General features: G+C 48.4%; 1 protein-coding gene across 1 annotated transcript in view; it reads left to right on the top strand.

Annotated features, from left to right (window-relative positions):
* The first annotated feature begins 4403 nt into the window (after positions 1–4403).
* Positions 4404–7524, top strand: part of USP49 (ubiquitin specific peptidase 49) — a 135698-nt gene continuing 132577 nt past the window's right edge. Inside the window, exon 1 of the mRNA XM_069756389.1 lies at positions 4404–4543. The gene's annotated coding sequence lies outside the window, so the exon portion shown is untranslated. The remainder of the gene's footprint in view (positions 4544–7524) is intronic.

Here is a 7524-nt window from a genome sequence, read left to right as displayed (position 1 = left end):
TTTCTCTGAGGATTTTGTTAACCTCATGGTGGAGCAAACTAATTTGTATGCTTGGCAATTTTTGGAGCAAAACCCCCGTTCATCATTTTCTAACTGGTCTCCTGTAGACGCAGTTGAAATGATGCAGTTTTGGGGCCTGGTCCTCCATATGGGGATCATGAAGAAGCCAGAAATTCGGCAATATTGGAGTGTAGATATTTTATATAACACTCCAGTGTTCCGAATGGTCATGGTTCGGACGCGTTTTGAGGCCATCCATAAGTTCCTGCATTACAACGATAATGCACGGTGTCCTGCACGAGATGACCCCAAAAGGGACATCTGCGTGGATGAGTCCTTGGTTCATTTTAAGGGGCGGCTCAGATTCCGTCAATACCTGCCCAGCAAAGGGGCCAGGTACGGAATCAAACTCTACAAGCTGTGTGAGAGTACCTCAGGGTACACCTACAGCTTTAGAGTGTACGAAGGGAAGGACAGCAGGATTGAACAGCCTGAGTGTAATTCCATCCTGGGAGTGAGTGGGAAAATTGTGTGGGATTTGGTGCACCCACCTCTACACCGATAACTTTTATTCCAGCATCCCACTCTACAAATCCCTCTCTGCGCGAGGTACCGCAGCCTGCGGTACTGTCCGCAAAAATCAGAGAGGCCTCCCGAAGACACTACTTGGGCAGATGCTCAGAAAAGGTGAGAGCAAAGCCCAATGTAGCGACCACCTGCTGGTGGTCAAGTACAAGAGGGATGTCCTTCTCTTGACCACCATACACGGTGATGGCAGTGTACGGGGTACCTCAACACAGGTCTGCAAACCGGACTGTGTACTGGGGTACAACAAAAAGGGGGGGCGTTGATCTCTCAACTCAACTCCTCCAACCGTACAGTGCTTTGAGGAAGGCCAAGGTGTGGTACAAAAAGCTGTCCGTGTACATCGTACAAATGGCAATGCTCAACGCATGTTGCTTCTGCTGCTGTGAAACACCTGAAGGGTTAATAAACTTCTTGAATGTGGTTTTGAGCACCTTGAGGGGTGCAGTTTTTAGAATGGTGTCACTTTTGGGTATTTTCTGCTATATAGACCCCTCAAAATGACTTCAAATGTGAGGTGGTCCCTAAAAAAAAATGGTTTTGTAAATTTTGTTGTAAAAATGAGAAATTGCTGGTCAAATTTTAACCCTTATAACTGGCTGATGTAAAGTAGACATGTGGGAAATGTTATTTATTAACTATATTGTGTCACATAACTCTGGTTTAACAGAATAAAAATTCAAAGTTGGAAAATTGCGAAATTTTTAAAATTTTCGCCAAATTTCCGTTTTTTTCACAAATAAATGCAAGTTATATCAAAGAAATTTTACCACTATCATGAAGTACAATATGTTACAAGAAAACAGTCTCAGAATCGCTAAGATCCGTTGAAGCATTTCGGAGTTATAACTTCATAAAGAGACAGTGGTCAGAAATGTAAAAATTGGCCCAGTCATTAACGTGCAAACCACCCTTGGGGTAAAGGGGTTAAATAAAATGTTAATTTCTAGTACTTGGTTGAAAACCCTTTGTTGGCAATGACTGCCTGAAGACTTGAATTCATGGACATCACCAGACGCTGTGTTTCCTCCTTTTTGATGCTCTGCCAGGCCTTCACTGCGGTGGTTTTCAGTTGCTGTTTGTTTGTGGGCCTTTCTGCCTGAAGTTTAGTCTTTAACAAGTGAAATGCATGCTCAATTGGGTTGACATCAGGTGACTGACTTGGCCATTCAAGAATATTCCACTTCTTTGCACTAATAAACTCCTGAGTTTCTTTGGCTTTCTGTTTTGGTTCCTTGTTCATCTGTAGTATGAAAGGACAACCAATCAGCTGTGCAGTGATTAATCCATCTTGAGACTGTAGGAGTCTGCGGACGCAGTGATTTATCCAACTTGAGACCAAGAGTCTCAAGACGCAGTGATTTATCCATCTTCGGACTGTAGGAGTCTCTGGGCGCAGTGATTTATCCATCTTCAGACTGTAGGAGTCCCCGAACGCAGTGATTTATCCATCTTCGGACTGTAGGAGTCTCTGGACGCAGCGATTTATCCACCTTGAGACTGTAGGAGTCATCGGATGCAGTGATTTATCCACCTTGAGACTGTAGGAGTCATCGGATGCAGTGATTTATCCATCTTCAGACTGTAGGAGTCTCCGGACGCAGTGATTTATCCACCTTGAGACTGTAGGAGTCATCGGATGCAGTGATTTATCCACCTTGAGACTGTAGGAGTCATCGGATGCAGTGATTTATCCATCTTCAGACTGTAGGAGTCACCGGACGCAGTGATTTATCTACCTTGAGACTGTAGGAGTCATCGGACGCAGTGATTTATCCATCTTGAGACTGTAGGAGTCTCCGGACGCAGTGATTTATCCATCTTCAGACTGTAGGAGTCTCCGGACGCAGTGATTTATCCATCTTCAGACTGTAGGATAGGAGTCTCTGGACGCAGCGATTTATCCACCTTGAGATTGTAGGAGTCATCGGGCGCAGTGATTTATCCATCTTCAGACTGTAGGAGTCCCCGAACGCAGTGATTTATCCATCTTCGGACTGTAGGAGTCTCTGGACGCAGCGATTTATCCACCTTGAGACTGTAGGAGTCATCGGATGCAGTGATTTATCCACCTTGAGACTGTAGGAGTCATCGGATGCAGTGATTTATCCACCTTGAGACTGTAGGAGTCATCGGATGCAGTGATTTATCCATCTTCAGACTGTAGGAGTCTCCGGACGCAGTGATTTATCCACCTTGAGACTGTAGGAGTCATCGGATGCAGTGATTTATCCACCTTGAGACTGTAGGAGTCATCGGATGCAGTGATTTATCCATCTTCAGACTGTAGGAGTCACCGGACGCAGTGATTTATCCACCTTGAGACTGTAGGAGTCATCGGACGCAGTGATTTATCCATCTTGAGACTGTAGGAGTCTCCGGACGCAGTGATTTATCCATCTTCAGACTGTAGGAGTCTCCGGACGCAGTGATTTATCCATCTTCAGACTGTAGGATAGGAGTCTCTGGACGCAGCGATTTATCCACCTTGAGATTGTAGGAGTCATCGGGCGCAGTGATTTATCCATCTTCAGACTGTAGGAGTCCCCGAACGCAGTGATTTATCCATCTTCGGACTGTAGGAGTCTCTGGACGCAGCGATTTATCCACCTTGAGACTGTAGGAGTCATCGGATGCAGTGATTTATCCACCTTGAGACTGTAGGAGTCATCGGATGCAGTGATTTATCCACCTTGAGACTGTAGGAGTCATCGGATGCAGTGATTTATCCATCTTCAGACTGTAGGAGTCTCCGGACGCAGTGATTTATCCACCTTGAGACTGTAGGAGTCACCGAACGCAGTGATTTATCCACCTTGAGACTGTAGGAGTCACCGGACGCAGCGATTTATCCACCTTGAGACTGTAGGAGTCACCGGATGCAGTGATTTATCCACCTTGAGACTGTAGGAGTCATCGTATGCAGTGATTTATCCATCTTCGGACTGTAGGAGTCTCTGGACGCAGCGATTTATCCACCTTGAGACTGTAGGAGTCATCGGATGCAGTGATTTATCCACCTTGAGACTGTAGGAGTCACCGGACGCAGTGATTTATCCACCTTGAGACTGTAGGAGTCACCGGACGCAGTGATTTATCCACCTTGAGACTGTAGGAGTCTCTGGATGGTGCTTTTGTAGGTGACGTGAGTGGGCACTGAGGTTGGCAGTGTGTGCTGTGGCACAGATACAGCACTGCCTCTTGGGAAATGCTGGATAGGAGCAGAGGCGACCGGAAGTGCATGATGTAAACAATGACAGGCAGCAAAGATAGCTGAGGGGAAGCTAAAACAAAAGCGGTGTCCTCAGGGGGAAGTCACACCGGTATTTTGCTTTCTTTTGTGTCTGTAAAACCCCTTTAACGAGCACGTAATGTGGCGCCGCTCTGCCCCACTGGCGCCCTCCTCCAGACTCCTCAGCATTTCCCTCCCGGAGCAGCACTGGGCCCTGTGCTCAGGCTCCAGCTGGAGTAGCCCCACACCTGTGCAGCCCGACCCCCGAATTAATCCACTCTGGGGCCCTGCACCTTTAAGACTTCTTTGTTTCCGCAACCTTATTTACCCTCTTGCTGCTCAACCACACTTTCCACGGCCGCTTGGATTCACAGACGCTGCTGCGCTGTGCGGCCAATCTCTGCGCGCACACGGTACGTAGGTTACGTAGAGCCACACTATAATACCCCGAGTACGGCCTGGCCTGCGTGCTCTGAGCGTGGTGGAGGAAAGAGGCAGCGCTTTGTGTGTGGCTACTGCCTGAGCCAATCACAGCGCGCGGAGGAACGAGCGCCGGCGGGCGGGAGCCAGTGGGATAATGGTATATAGAGCCGGGGGGCGTGGCCTTGCGCGGCGGCGGTGGGTAACAGGTCGAGCGTGCCGCGAATGGCGGAATAAAGAGCGTGAGCGGAGAAGACATGAGGCGGAGACACCGAGGAGGAGGAGGAGCGGACACCGGGAAAGCAGGTACCGGTTCAAAAGGGGCGGGGTGCTGGGTAATGAAGGGACAGATGGGAGGAGCACACTGGGAGACCGGAGGAGGTGGTACCGGGGGAGGCACTCACCAGTTCTTGTATGTATACATGCGCATGTAAATAATGGCGAGCTATTGTCTGCACATGGCCGCTCCGGGCTCGGCTGCTGCGCACAATGGCAGTGCTGTGGCGGCGGGCAGCGGCCCATTGTCTCCTGGCCACTCACACATGCTTCCTCGGAGCAGCCATTGTTTGTGGAGTTGCTATTCATGCAGTCACTGCCATGCTGGGCTGCCTGAGGGCGTCCCTGCCTGGTACCTGGCCTATGGGGCACGATAGAGGGCTCCTCCAGTGGAGGCAGGTTATCCCTGCCACAGGATAGGTGGCAACTTCCTGACCATGGGGGGCCGCCCTCAACTTTTATCCCCACCATTCCATTCATTCTCTATGGGCCGGAAAAGCTGCGGAATGTCGCTGCGGCGGGGCCCACTGTGACGGAACGTAACCCACAGTGGGCCCTGTATAGGAAAGTGTCGTTACAGCCACGGCCCAGTCAGACGGAGGCCAGAGAACACTTTTTGGCCACTGGTTACCTGTGACGACGGTGCAGCATACGTAGGGGAGACCTCCCGCCATGCACTGTGACTAGGGCCGCAGACCGCGTGCGCCTGGACAAAACCGTCTCGACAACTCCTTTAACGTAGACTTGAGCCGTTATGAGGGCATGTTCACATGGAGGTTTTGAGTCTGATTCTGGGCCAATATTCACATTAGTGTGAACGTGCGTCAGTGTTCACTGCAGCAGTGACAACAGGTTTTAACCCCCTTCCTCCCAGCACCTCGTCCAAATTGGGCCTTAGGACAGTCATTAAAACTTGATACCCGCCATCAGTGCTCGCCTTTCCTATCCCGCGCTCCTGCCAGTCTTTTCTGATGTGCCTCCAGCTGTCACGTGGCCTACTACTGGCATCATGGCTGCAATCGCAGAGTACGGCACGTGTCCTCGGAGACCTCTTTGATATAATTTACATTACATACACATTTAGACATGCTTGGGTAAGTGCAATAACATTGCTTCCAATCGCTGTCTTCCCAATGTCGCTTCAGTCCCTTTCTCACAGTATGTACCTACGGAGTGTCATTCTCGCACTTCATAGTCTCTCTGTATAAAAGCCACTTCCGACTCAGGTAGACCCCAGTGTGAACCTGCCAAGCTGGGGTAGAAGTCACATGGACCGGAGCAGTGCAGGAAACTGGGGAAGACGGCCATTGGTAAGCATTTTATTGCACTTATACTACACTTTTGGTGAATATAAATGTTATTTTTGGGAGTCCTTTAATGAACCTCATCTTAAAGGAGCTTGATTGGCATGTTTATACTGCCTGGATTGAGGACCACATCAAGTAAGGCATCCCTGATTCCAGCTTCTTTCCTTGCTGTAGGTTTCATAAGTTTATAGTTTACCAGCTTGGCACAAGCTGAGAACTATAATGATATAATAATTATGGCACCAACATATTCCACAGCACTTTACAATTAACCAGTGACACATACAGGCAATAAATTCAATACAAGCTAGGACAGTTACATTAGGAGTGAGGGCCCTGCTCACAAGCTTACAATCTATAAGGAAATAAGGGGGTACAATAGGGGAAAAGTGCTTGTGCGATCAGGCCCAGCAATTATAATAGGGGTCTTCACATAAAGCTGCATGATCCGGTCATCAGCCAGCATGTTTAAGTGCAGTTATGTTCATGGAGGGTGTGGAGACAGATGAGTAATAGGGAGCAGATTCTGAATAAGAGGTTAGCGAGTTGAGGTGATAGGTTGTTTAAAGAGATATGTTTTTAAAGCATGCTTAAAAACATGGGGGCTAGGTATCAGTCGGATTCTTTTGGGGTAGTGTGTTCCAGAGAACTGGCGCAGCACGGGAGACGTTTTGGAGAAGGAGGTGAGAAGTTCGTATTATGGAGGATGTTAGTCTTAGGTCAGTTGCAGAATGGAGGGCAAGTGTGAGACTATAGACAGAGATGAGGGAGGAGATACCGGGTGGTCCAAAATGGTGGAAGGCTTTGTGGGTGAGAGATATGAGTTTGTATTATATTCTGTAGCGAATGGGCAACCAGTATAATGACTGGCTCAAGGTGGAGGCATTGGTGAAGCAGCAGGACATAACTATGACCCTGGCTGCCACATTCAGGACAGGATAGGAGAGTAGAGAGTCCGGTTATAGGGAGACCGATCAATAGAGAGTTGCAATAGTCCAGATGAGCATGGATAAGAGCAACAGTAAGCGTTTTAGCAGTTTCAAAGGTGAGCAATTGGATATCGGGAATCAAGGAAAGTTCTGTGTCAAATATAACCCCAAGACAGCAGGCATGCTGCTTGGGAGTTATGGTTGTACCCTCCAAGGTAATTTCAATGGCATGTAGAGTTAGGTTAGTAGAGGGAGGAAACACAAGTAGTTCAGTTTTGGAGAGTTTCAGATAGAGGGAAGACTGGATGTTGGAGAAAGCTGACAATCTATCCCTTTTATTTTGTGTTAGGGTGGGGGGGTGATGTCAGGGGAAGAAGTGTATAATTGGGTGTCATCAGCATACAGATGATACTTTAACCCAAATCTGATTGTCTGTCCAATGGGGCTGTGTATAGAGAGAAGAGGAGGGGCCCAGGACTCAGCCCTGATAGTAAGGGGAAGATGAGAGGAGGAGGAGGAGGCCATAAAGATACAGTGAAGGAGCGATCAGAGAGGTAGGAGGAGAACCCAGGAGAGAACAGTGTCCTTGAGCCTGATGGAGCAGAGCATAGTGAGGAGGAGCTGGTGATCTACAGTGTCAAATGCAGCAAAGAGATCCAGGAGAATCAGCAGGGAGCAGTGACCATTGGAGTTAGCAGTTAATAGACCATCAGAGACTATACTGAGGGCAGTTTCATTTACAGTGTGAAGAGTGGAAACCAGATTGTATAAGGGC

Source organism: Ranitomeya imitator, chromosome 3, assembly GCF_032444005.1.
Source record: "Ranitomeya imitator isolate aRanImi1 chromosome 3, aRanImi1.pri, whole genome shotgun sequence".
Lineage (NCBI taxonomy): Eukaryota > Metazoa > Chordata > Amphibia > Anura > Dendrobatidae > Ranitomeya > Ranitomeya imitator.
The sequence above is the reverse complement of the archived record's forward strand: the minus strand, read 5'-3'. Positions and strand labels throughout refer to the sequence as shown.